The sequence below is a fragment of the Trichosurus vulpecula genome, chromosome 2, assembly GCF_011100635.1.
Source record: "Trichosurus vulpecula isolate mTriVul1 chromosome 2, mTriVul1.pri, whole genome shotgun sequence".
Classification (NCBI taxonomy): Eukaryota; Metazoa; Chordata; class Mammalia; order Diprotodontia; family Phalangeridae; genus Trichosurus; species Trichosurus vulpecula.
The window spans coordinates 64,339,267-64,351,146 of NC_050574.1; the positions used below are offsets into that span (position 1 = coordinate 64,339,267).

The 11,880-nt window shown below is 43.7% G+C and overlaps 1 pseudogene; it reads right to left on the reverse strand.

Annotated features, from left to right (window-relative positions):
• Positions 1 to 630: 630 nt before the first annotated feature.
• On the reverse strand, positions 631 to 1,529 carry LOC118839372 (annotated as a pseudogene).
• Between the last annotated feature and the right edge of the window lie 10,351 nt (positions 1,530 to 11,880).

Here is an 11,880-nt window from a genome sequence, read left to right on the forward strand (position 1 = left end):
ACAGACACAGACTAAAAGGTTCTTTTCTTAGGGGATCCTGTTCTCCTAGGTACAGGTAGACAGGACACACCTCCATAAGCTCAGTCTGTAGTGGGCTGGTCCTGAAGGAAGCGCAGGGATGTATGCAGTGCGACAGTAGAATGTTAGAACTCCCTAGTATGTGTAGAGAATTCTCTTGTTTATTTGTTCATTCATTCATTCATTAGTGGTAAAAGTCAACAGGCTAATGAGTCAAAAAGCATTTATTATGCAATTACTATATGCTAGGCACTTCACTAAACACTGAGGATGAGCAAAAAAAAGAAAGACATTCCCTGATTTCAAGGACCTTCCATTCCAATGGGGGTTGTTCCTTCTTCTATCTAGAAGAGGACCAATGACATCAGGAGGGTGATGCCTTGACTTGCGAGTGAGATTTAATTAATTTCAGGTGGGGGTGGGGGTGAGGGTGGGGGTGGGTTTCAGCCTCAGTGGCCTTGCTCAGTGCTGGGGGCGCTATGGCACAGTTTGGTCCATGATGGGGCTGATGCAGACACAGATCCCAATTTGTTACACAAACATGTTTATTCTCATCACTTTGTATAAAAGATACCCTTCGAGGTATTTTTCATAGATTTTCCTCCAAGCTGTTTATAGGAAGTAGTCTGGGGTGCACTGCATTACATGGGGCTATCCACAACAGGGTTCGGGTTCAAACTGCAGGAAAGAATATTTTAAAGTGTCACGATAACAGCCTGGTTTTCACAACGGGTAGCAGTAACTGGGTGCACTGAAAATGGTAACCACGTTCTGATCATGACACCAGTTGTACCCCTCCATCACAAGTTGGTAAACATGGGAACGCAGTGTGAGGCAGCTGGCTCTGGTTAAAGGCTCCAGAAATGTCCTGTCCAAATGTGGAACCAGTCCCTCGTGGAGAAATGCCTCATCCGCCACGATCACCAGGCTCTGACCGTAACAGGTCGTCACGCATCAGTCTCTCGTGTGAAACGTCTTGCAGACGATCGGACAGGATCCATTGTATCCATAGATGGAGAGGGGTCATCCTGGAGGCAAAATACCTGTCCACCCACTAAAGCTGTGAGCGGGAGATAATCGAAGAGATCCGTAAAGTATTTCCAAACGTTGGCGTTGCCGTACTTCCTCAGGCATTCGTCATAGAAGCCATGCACCTCGGTAACTGGTCGGCTCTCGTGCCTTCCCCTCAGTATTGTGATGCGCTCTGGGTATCGCACCTTCAACGACACAAGAAGAGTCGCCGTCTTCACGGAGTAATAGCCTCTGTCCGCGTTGTCCCCCGTGAAAAGATAGCTTGTGTCTGGCGACTTCCCGCCACTCCTAAAGAGTTCCATCAGATCGTGGAACTGGCCACGCACATCACGGCACACCGTTACTGGACAACGGACCTCTCGGACGTTGGACTCCTGGGTGAGGATTTCCTTAGCCTTCTCGCAGAGCGTGCGCACTTGGCTCTCGCTAGGCCGCTCCACCCACTGGTCCAGCTCCTCTGAGAACATTTCTTCCTCCATGATGGCGGCGGGTGGCGGATGAAGCTGGGGGCGGGGCTCGTATTGGCCCCGCCCCCAGGGGAATTTAAGTAGGCAGACCTGCACAATCGATCAGCATCGCTCTAGTCCACCGGCTAGGCTTAGAAGTCGAGACACCCGGCGATCGCTTATACTTTGGCAATATGGGAGGCGCACCAAAGGAAGCTGAAAAGGGGAGGAGGGGAGAGGAAGGGAAGGTACTCTAGTTGGGGATGGTAGAGAAAGTCCCGAGTAAGGAGTGGGAGCCCAAAAAAGAATGAAGACGTGGCCTGCCTGGACTTTCTCCTTAAAATGGAGGTTCTGGGAGGAGCCAGTCAATCAGAGGGAGAGACCACAGGGGCGAACTGTCCTTGGAGTAAGAGGAGTCCGGGGGTGGAGTAAACTTCCAGGGTGAGGATGCCGCTGTGGGTGTTGTTGTGCGGCCTTCATTTTCAAGGAGAACCAATGACGTCATAGGGTGATGACGTCTCCACTTGTGTGTGTGAATTGGATTTAAGCGAGGCAGAATTGCAGAGTCATCAGCCTCACTCTGTCTTCCAGAGTCACGACCCTGGGAAAGTAACTTAACCTTTATTAGCCTCAGTTTGCTCAGCTGTAAAGTGCGGGAGGATAAATGTGATGGCCTTCCAGATATATATATATATATATATCCATATGTATATATAATATGTATGTAGGTGTATATTTAGATGTTTGTCCTTTGTTTTTCAAAGAGAACCAGTGACATCACAGGCGATGTCTTAACTTGCGAGTGAATTAGATTTAAGTGAGACAGAGTTGTACGAAGTCATATGCTTCACTCTCTCTTCCAGAGTCATCAAAATCCAGTGGCAGAATAAAGGGAACAGCCCAGGATGCGGTGGAGGTGGACGACCTTGGCGTCTTCCACATCTGACCAACCTTTAAGCTCTCCACAGCGCCTGCTTCAGCTGCCTCCATAGCTGTTGGAACAAATTGTTCTGATCTTCCTGTTTCACCGGTGGAAGTCTTCACATGCTTGGGGTAGGCACCCCCCTCTCCGCCACCTCACTGATGGGTTTGAGGACTATCAGTCATTATCTTGGCTTGCTAGGGTCAGATTGGATAAAATAAAGATATTACGGTTGGAGTATAGTCTTGATTCCCTCATTTGTAAAATTAGGGGTTTGGACCAGAGGCCCTCTAAGTTCCTTTCAGCTGACATGTCTGGGCCTCTGTTCTTACCTGTGAAACATGGGAAGGGAAAGGATGTTGTCTTTGAGGCCTTATTTTTCCAAATGTTCTCATCTGAAGAAGGAATTATCTTTGAAGGACTGTCATGGGGAAGAGGGCTTCGGCTTGTTCTGCTTGGTCCCAGAGGGTAGAACCAAGAACAAAGAATGGGAGTTGAAAGGAAACTAATTTGGGCTTGAAATATGGGGAAACTTGCTTAACAAGTTATTATCCAGAAGTGGAATTGGTAGCCTTGGGTGGTGGTAGGTTACTCCTCAACGAGGGTCTTCAGGTAAAGAACCAGTCACTTTTATTTCCTTTGTTCTGCAGTGTGAGCTCTCTTTTTTGTGTATAAGTAGGGATGGATGGCTGCTGAGGTCCCTTGTACCTCCTGGGATTCCTTTTTCAAAATCTAAATTCCAACAGGTGTGAGTCTCAGTAGCATGTCCGAGTCAGCAAGCCAGTGTGCAGCAAGCATGGCCTGAGTGTAACCTCAGAGTCTGGGAAACAACAGAACAAGGGGATCCCACAGGCTGAAGATCAAAGCCTAGTATCTGTCAGGCAGGAAAGCGCTGTCTGAGTTCCCAAGCGGCAGGGGCAGGGCCAACGGGAAGCCCTGTGGAGCAGGGTCAGGAGAAACAAGTGGTAGGAGGGGATTGTGCACCGAATGACAATGCACTCTGAGATTCTCTTGTCCTTCCCTCTCTGGCAGGACAGGAGCCCCAAAGCACACAGCCAGAGCCTTCCCCCCAGTCCACTAAGGGCCTGAAGGGCAGGGTGAGGCCACAGATACTGAGATTATAGGAGACAGGCTTCTGGAAGAGTGTGGAGGCCAGTGTCACTAGATTGTAGCATACATGGAGGGGAGAAAAGTGTAGGCAGAGTGGAAAAATAGGAAGGGAGTAAGTTTAAAAGCCAAGCAGGATTTTCTGTTTGATCCTGGAAGCAATAGGGAATTCCTGGAATTTATGGAATAGGAGGGTGACATGGTCAGACTTGTGCTTTAGGAAGAGCAATTTGGTGGTGGGGTAGAAGATGGACTGGAGTGGGGAGAGACTTGTGACCAGGAGATCAACCTTGAAATAGTCCCTATGTGAGGTGAGGGGGTGGGGGGTGAGGGGGGTGGGGATGGCCTGAATCAGGATGCTATTAGTATTAGAAGAGGGAAGGGGAAGCAGGCAGAGGATGTGATGAAGATGGAATCACTTTTGTTGTTCAGCCATGTCCAACTCAGTGTTTCTTGGCAAAGATACTGGAGTGGTTTGCTATTTCCTTTTCCAGCTCATTTTACAGATGACGAAACTGAGGCAAACTGTGTGAAGTGACCTTGCCCCGGGTCACACAATTAATAAGTGTCTGAGGCCAGATTTGAACTCATGAAGATGAGTCTTCCTGATTCTATCCACTGCACCACCTAGCCTCCCTAGAATCAATAGGGCTTGGCAACATAGTGGCTATGGGAGTGAGAGGAGTTAAAGATGATACCTAGACTGGGAAACCAGACTGGGAGGATGATGGTCCCCTCCATAGTAATAGGGAAGTTTGGAAGAGAGGAGATTTGAGAAAAAAGAGAATGAGTTCAGATTTTGGACACGTTGAGTTGAGTATCTATGGCATATCTAGTTTGAGATGTCCAAAAGACATTTGAAAATGGCAGACTGGAGGTCAGGAAGACTTTTTGGGCTGGATAAAGAGATCCAAGAATCATCTGATTTAAGATGATAATTGAATCCATGGGTGCTGACGAGATCTCGAAGTGAAACAGTAGAGAGAGAGGAGAGAGCCCAGGACAGAGCCTTGGGGGACACCTAAAGTTAGTGGGCATGACACTGATGAAAACTCATCAAAGGACAGTGAGGCAGACAGGAGGGAAGAGAGGAGAGATTAGTGTCTTAAAACCCAGAGAGACAATAGACTATCAAGGAGAAGAGGGTGATTGACAATGCTCAAAGGCTAGAGAGAGGTCAAGGGGAGATTGATGAACAGGTCACCGGTAACTGTGGAGAGGGAAGTTTAAGTTGAATGATGAGGTTGAAAGTCAGACTGCAGAGAATTAAGAGAGTGAGAGGAAAGGATGTACAAGGATCAGCTGTCGACAACAATCTCGAGGAGTCAAGCTGTAATAGGGAGGAGATATATGGAACAGTCAGATCAGGTGAAGGTTTTTAAGAATGGAGGAGAAACGGATGCTTTTGTAGGCAGCTGGGAGTCAGCCAGTCAACAGGGAGATAATGAAGATTAGTGAGATAGTGGGGATGTGCCTCAGTCTCCCCATATGTAAAAATGGCCCTTTCTAGCTCTCATTTTCTTTGTTTTAAGGTCAATTATATTTTGGACATTCCAGTAGGAATCAATGTAGAACAAAGAATATTGACTTTGGAGTCCCAGGTGAGGACCTGGATTCAAAGTCCCTCCTCTGATGTCTACCTGAGTGATCTTTGTCAAAGTCACTTAGCTTCTCTGGGCCTCAGTTTTTCTATCTATAAAATGAGAGGGTTGGGCTAAAGGACCTCTGATGTCCCCTCGGTATTGTAAGGTTCCGTCTACTAGTGACAGTCTGTGTTCTAAGGCCTCTTAGAAAACTTGACCCATTTTCCTGTTCTCCTTATCCTTCCTGTTATGATGGTGACATATTCTGGCTCTTACATATTAATTGATCCTCCTCTAGTCTAGGTGGGGAAAGTAAAGAAAGGAATGGAAGGGGAGAGGGAAATGGAGAGAAGGGGAAAGAGGGAGCAGGAGAAGGCTTCCAACATGGTATTGCTTTTAATCTGCTTTTTGTTCAGAGGTTATAACACTGAGTCATGGAAGTGAGGTTATAGGGAAGGGAAGAGAGGGAGATGGAGTGGGGGAGAGACAGAAGATGGGGGGTAAGGAGGGGGTACTTAACACATGACACCGGTTCTCTTCTCTCTGATTCTGCCTCTCTGTCTCTGTCTGTCTCTTTCTCTCCCTCTCTCTCTCTCCCTCTCTTCTTTCTCTTTCTCTCTTCTTCTTTCCTCTTTCTCTCTCTCTCCATCCCTCTCTCTTTTCTCTCTTTCCCTTCCTCCTTTTCTTTCTTCTCTCTCCCTCTGCATCTCCTTCCTTCCCTCCCCTCTCCTCTCCCTCCCCCCTCCTCTCTCTGTCTCCTCTCCTCTCCTCTCCTCTCCTCTCCTCTCCTCTCCTCTCCTCTCCTCTCCTCTCCTCTCCTCTCCTCTCCTCTCCTCTCCTCCCTCTGTCTCTACCTACCTCCCCCTATCCCCTCTCCCTCTCCCTCCCCTGCTTTCTCTCTCCCTCCCTTTCATCCCCTCTCCTTTCTCATCTGGGCTCCATTGAGTTTAGTTGCATAACCCTGAAGGTGACTATCTCTCCCCTCCCCCCTCCTCAGTATGAGTTTCAGCCACCCCTCTCTCCCCACAGGGCCTTCTGGAGCAAGGGAAACCAAAGGAGGAAATGTTCTCTGTGCCTGACCTGGGAGGGTGATGGTGTCTTCTCTTTTCAAAGCAAAGGATTGATTATTTCTAATAACTTGGACTCCCAGAGGGTTGAAGCTCAGTGCCTACAGTCTAACTCATGAGCAGATAGATGCTAAGGCATGTGGCAGACCTGTTGCCTTCTCAGGCCTTGCTCTTGTGTGTGAGTGTTGTATGTACATGTGTGTGTGTGTGTGTGTGTGTGTGTGTGTGTGTGTGTGTGTGTGCTTTCTTGCTCAGTTCTGGGGAAAGAGAGACCATGCAAAGTTTGTCACCAGTCCCCTCCAATCCTCCTCCTCCAGCCTTCTTCCCTTGCAAGCTTCCTTCTAGGCACAGGGCCCCTTCACTAGGTGACATGTACCACGGACCTGTTGCTGATCAGATCTAGAAGCTGAGCCTAGATCTAAATAGAGGGGGTGCTGGACTTGGAATCAAGAAAGATGTGAGTTCAGATTCTACTTCAGACACTTGCCAGCCATGTGACCCTAGGCAAATAGTTTAGTCTCTCTGGGTTTTAGTTTCATAATCTGTAAAACAGAAAAAAATAACAACAGTCTCCTAAGGCACTTGTGAGAATCAATTGAGATGTTATACGTAAAGTTTAAAGCCTGTAGAAGTACTAGCAATACCCTCAAAGGGAAGGGGCTACTTCCATTGCTGGCCTATGTGCCATCCCTCAAAATGCTGGTGGAAGCAGCCCCTTCTGTGTCCCTCTGTTGCCGCCCCTGGTCTGAGTCTGGCCTTCAGGCTCATAATTCTCCAGGATTCTCTGGGCCTGTGGGGCAGCTGCCTTCCTTAGTTTGCGTGAAAATCACTGATTCTTAGAGCTGAGGAAGGAAGGAATCTCCTGTAGCTTAACCTCTTCCTGAACTCAGATTTCCTGTATATCATCTCTGAAAAATGGTCACGCAGGCTCTACTCGACAGTCTCTGTGGCTGGAGAAATCATCTCCCAAAGCAGCCTGTTCCATTAGGTTTTGAGCAGCGAGGTGCACAATGGATAGAGCCTTGGGCCTGGAGTCGGGGAGACCCGCATTCAAATTTGTCCTTAGATACTTCCTACCTATGTGACCCTGGGTAAGTCACTTAACCTCTCTTTGCCTTAAGGTTCTTCACCTGTGGAGATAATAAGAGCACCTACCTCCCAGGGTTGTTGTGAGGATCAAATGAGGTAACATATCTAAAGCACTTAGTACGGCGACTGGGACATAGTAAGTGCCATATAAATATTAATTGTTATTATTATTATTATTATTATTATTAATTGGGATTTTTTCCTTATATTAAATTTAATTCTGCGTGTCTAAAACTCTTATCCATTGCTCCTAGTTCTACCTTCGGGGGCCAAGCAGAATATGAATGAATGGAGAAGCACATTACTGGGCTAAAGTGGGATGCAAATATAAAAATAGAGTCCCTGCTCTCAAGGAGCTTGTATTCCAACAGGAGTAGAATGCTCATGTAGAGTGGTTGACCAGCGGAGAAAATTTGGTCCTGAAAGTTATTGGAGTGGTGAGCGGGGCTGTTGGGGAATAAATTGACAGGCCCTATTCAGGAACAACAGCAGAGTTGATTTGATTGATGTTGCTTAGTTTCAGATTAGAACAAGGAGTGGGGCAAGAGGTTGGTGAATAGTCTGAGAAGGAGCTGACCTGAGAGGAGGAAATGAAGCACAATGTAGATGAGACTTTCTTGAAATAGTGGTCTAGGAAAGGCAGTCATTCATCATTCAGGAGAATGGGCCTGTATGTTGTTGTTCAGCTGTGTCTGACTCTTCATGGCCCCATCTGGGGCATTCTTGGCAGAGAGGCTGCAGTGGTTTGCCATTTCCTTCTGCAGTTAATTTTACAGAGGAGGAAACTGAGGCAAACAGGGTGAAGTGACTTGCTCGGGGTCACATAGTCATTTAAATCAATTTACCCAGTCCTAATTTCTCTGCTGACCTCCAGTGTCACATCTCTAACTGCCCATTGGACATCTCAGACTTGATGTACCATAAATATCTTAAACTCGACATGTCCCAAACTTAACTCATTATCCTCCTATTGCCCTCCTTCCCCAAACCTTACCATTTTCCCATCTTCCCTACTGCTGTCGAGAGTATCACCATCGTCCCAGTCATTTGGGTTCACAACCTAGGTGTCATCCTCAGCTCTTCGCTATCTCTCAACCCTCATATCCAACCTGTTGCCAAGTCCTGTGGATTCTACCTTCATAACATGTCTCTCTCCTCTGACACATTCATCACTCTAGTGCAGGTCTCCATCACCTCATGCCTAGACTGTTGCAATAGCCTGTTTGTGGGTCTGCCAGCTTCCAGTCCCTTATACTCCAGTCCACCCTTTGTTCACCTGCCAAAGTGATCTCCTATGACTATGTCTGACTATGTCACCCTGTGTACTGCCCCCCCCCCCACTCCCCAACTCCTTGACTTAATAAACTGCAATGGCTCCTTATCTCTTCCAGGAACAAGTTTAAATCCCTTGTCTGGCATTCACATCCCTTCATATTCATTTATACTGTGATCCAGTGACACTGGCCTCCTTGCTGTTCCTTGCACATGAGTAGTCAGCCATGCCTGGAATGCTCTCCCTCCTCATTTATACTTCTTGGCTTCCTTCAAGTTCTTATGCAAATTTCACCTTCTACTGGAAGCTTTTTTTGATCTCCCTTAATTCTAATGCTTTCCATTTTATGAACAAACAAGAGATAGAGAGGATCATGGGAAATATAATGGATGATTTTGATTAAGTGAATTAACAAGGTTTTGTACAAACAAAACCAGTGCAACCAAAATTAAAAGGAAAGTAGGAAACTGTGAAAATATTTTTATAGCAAATTTCTCTTATAAAGTTCTCAGTTCTCAAATTTGTAAGGAATTGAGTCAAATTTATAAAAATAAGGGTATGAATAGGCGGATTTCAGAAGAAGAAATCAAAGCTATTTATAGACATATAAAAATAATGTACTAAATCACTATTGATTAGAGAAATACAAATTTAAATAACTCCAAGGGACCACCTCACATGGCTAACATAACAGAAAAGGAAAATGACAAATGTTGGAGGAGACTTAGAAACTGGGTGCACTAATGCGTTGTTGGTGAAGTTATAAGCTAGTCCAACAATTCTGGAGATCACTTTGGAACTATGTCCAAAGGGCTGGAAAACTGTACATACCTTCTGACTCAGCAATACCGCTGCTAGGTCTGTATTCCAAACAGATCAAAGAAAGTAAGAAAAGGAGGCATATGTACAAAAATGTTTATAGCAGCCCCTTTTGTAGTTGCAAAGAATTGGAAATGAAGGGAATGCCCATCAGTTGGGGAATGGCTGACTAAGTTGTGGCATGTGACTGTGAGGGAGTACTATTGCGCTATAAGAAATGTTGAGGGAAGTGGTTTCAGAAAAATAGGGGAAGATCTGTATGAATTGATTAAGAGTGAATTGAGCAGAACCAGGAAAACATTATACACAGTAATAGTAATACTGCAAGGATTATCTGTGAAAGACTTAGCTACTCAGATCAATACAATGTTTTAAGACAATTCCAAAGGACTCATGATGAAAAATGCTATCCACTTCCAGAGGGAGAACTGATGAACTATGAGTGCAAGTTGAAGTATAATTGTCTCACTTTATTTTTCATTCCTTTTTTTGCAACATGACTAATATGGAAATATGTTTTGCATGATTTCACATATATAATTATATCATATTGCTTGCCTTCTCAGTGGGTGGGAAAATGACTAGAGGGAGAGAATTTGGAACTCAATGTGAAAAAAACTTGTCAAAATAAATAAAAAATACATCAAAAACAAAAACAAAATTCTAGTACTTTCCTTCTGTTGATGATTCTGTATCTATCCTGTATATGGTTTGTACACAGTTATTTGTATGCTGTCTCTCCCACGAGACTGTGAGTTCCTTTTGAGGTCAGGGATTGTCTTTTGCCTTTCTTTGGATCCCCAGTAGCAGCTTAGTACAGGGCTTGGTGCATAGTAGGGGCAACATGAATGTTTATTGACTGATGCTTCCGTCTTAAAATGACCTGTGATCTCCTAACTGCCGAATCTAATGGTCTTTATTCAATCTTCATCCTTCTTGATGGTTCTAGTGCATTTAATACTGTCAATAACCTTCTCCTCCTGAATACTCTGTCATCTTTAGGTTTTTTTTTTTAAATTACCAAGACAGATGTAATAATGGCCCTCACCCCCCTTTTCAATAAACTCTAGTGACTTCCTGTTACTTCTAGGATCAAATATAAACTACTCTGTTTGGCATTTAGAGCCCTCAAAAACTTGGACATTTCCAGTCTTCTTACATATTACTTGATTTCACACACTATGATTTAGTCACACAGATCTACTTACTATTCTTCACACATTACTCTCTGTTGAGGATGTGTTTACTATTTCTGTTTTTTTACATTTGTTTGCAACATTTCTATGGAGCAATACAGGATCAGATTTTGTAAGAGTTCCAAATGGCTCTGAGAAATACATATTTTCCTTAGTATTACCATTTAGAAAATCTTTAAGCTTTAGTTTGGCCAACACTTTGTTGTTTTTTCCCTTTCTCTTAGACTTATCCAAAATTGAGAAGAGGGACATTGAAATCTCCTGCTACTTTTGTATTATCGTCTATGTATTCTTGCAGTTCATTTAATTTTTCCTTTATAAATTTAGATACTAAGAACTTTGGAGCACATAAAGTTTAATGTTAATATTTATTTATTGCTTATGGTTCCTTTCAACATAGTGTAATTTCCTTGTTTATCTCTTTTTATGTTTTGAATGTTTGCCTCCACTTTGTCTGATAGTATAATTTCAACTCTTGCTTCATTGTAAACTTTTTTCCAGTCTCTCATTTTTTATTCTGCGTATGACTTTGTTTTTTAAAATATGTGAGTTTTTTTAAGTCACAGATTATAAGGTTTTGTTTTTATATCTTATCTGTCACTTTTTTCATTTTATTGGATTGTTTAGTTCATTCACATTTAAAGTTATGAGAGTTAGGTTTATATTTTCCTTCGTTTGTTTTTAATAATTATTTTTTCAAATTAGAATTTTTTCCCTCTTCCTCTGTAAATCCAGTACTTTGTCTTTCCAGTCATTTTAGCATAATCTACTTCACAACAACCACATTCTGTCTGGCTCTCTTCCCCTTACTCCCAAATCTTCTCTCTCTTCTCCCATCCTGTTTGCTACTCTTTTCCCTAGTTTTTGAAGTTTTGCTTAACATATTAGTTCCTTTGGCTTTCTTCTTTTTATCTAGATATTTAACTCTTCTTCCTCTTTTTTCCTAATTAAGTAGTCAAATAAAGTATTCCTTTTCTTTTCCTTCAAATTGTTTTGTTCATTAGTGTTTTAAATTTCATTTTCTGTGCCTTTCTCTAAAAGGATTTTTTTTTCATTTCCTTCATTATTTATCTCCCCCTTCTGTCTATTCTAGGCATTTATTTTTCTGATTCATGACCCTTATACATATTTGGTCTTTCTTGAGTGTCTGTACTCCTCATAGAATTAAAACTTCTAAGGAACCAATTTTGGGTTCTCTCTTCTAAACAGCTTTTATTCATTGCCCTGTAAATCTTGGTCCTTAGTACCCTTTTTCTGTTATGCCTCACTCTTACAAGTAATTCCTACAGTTGATAGAGAAGCTATTGTTTTATGGTAAAAAAATTGCC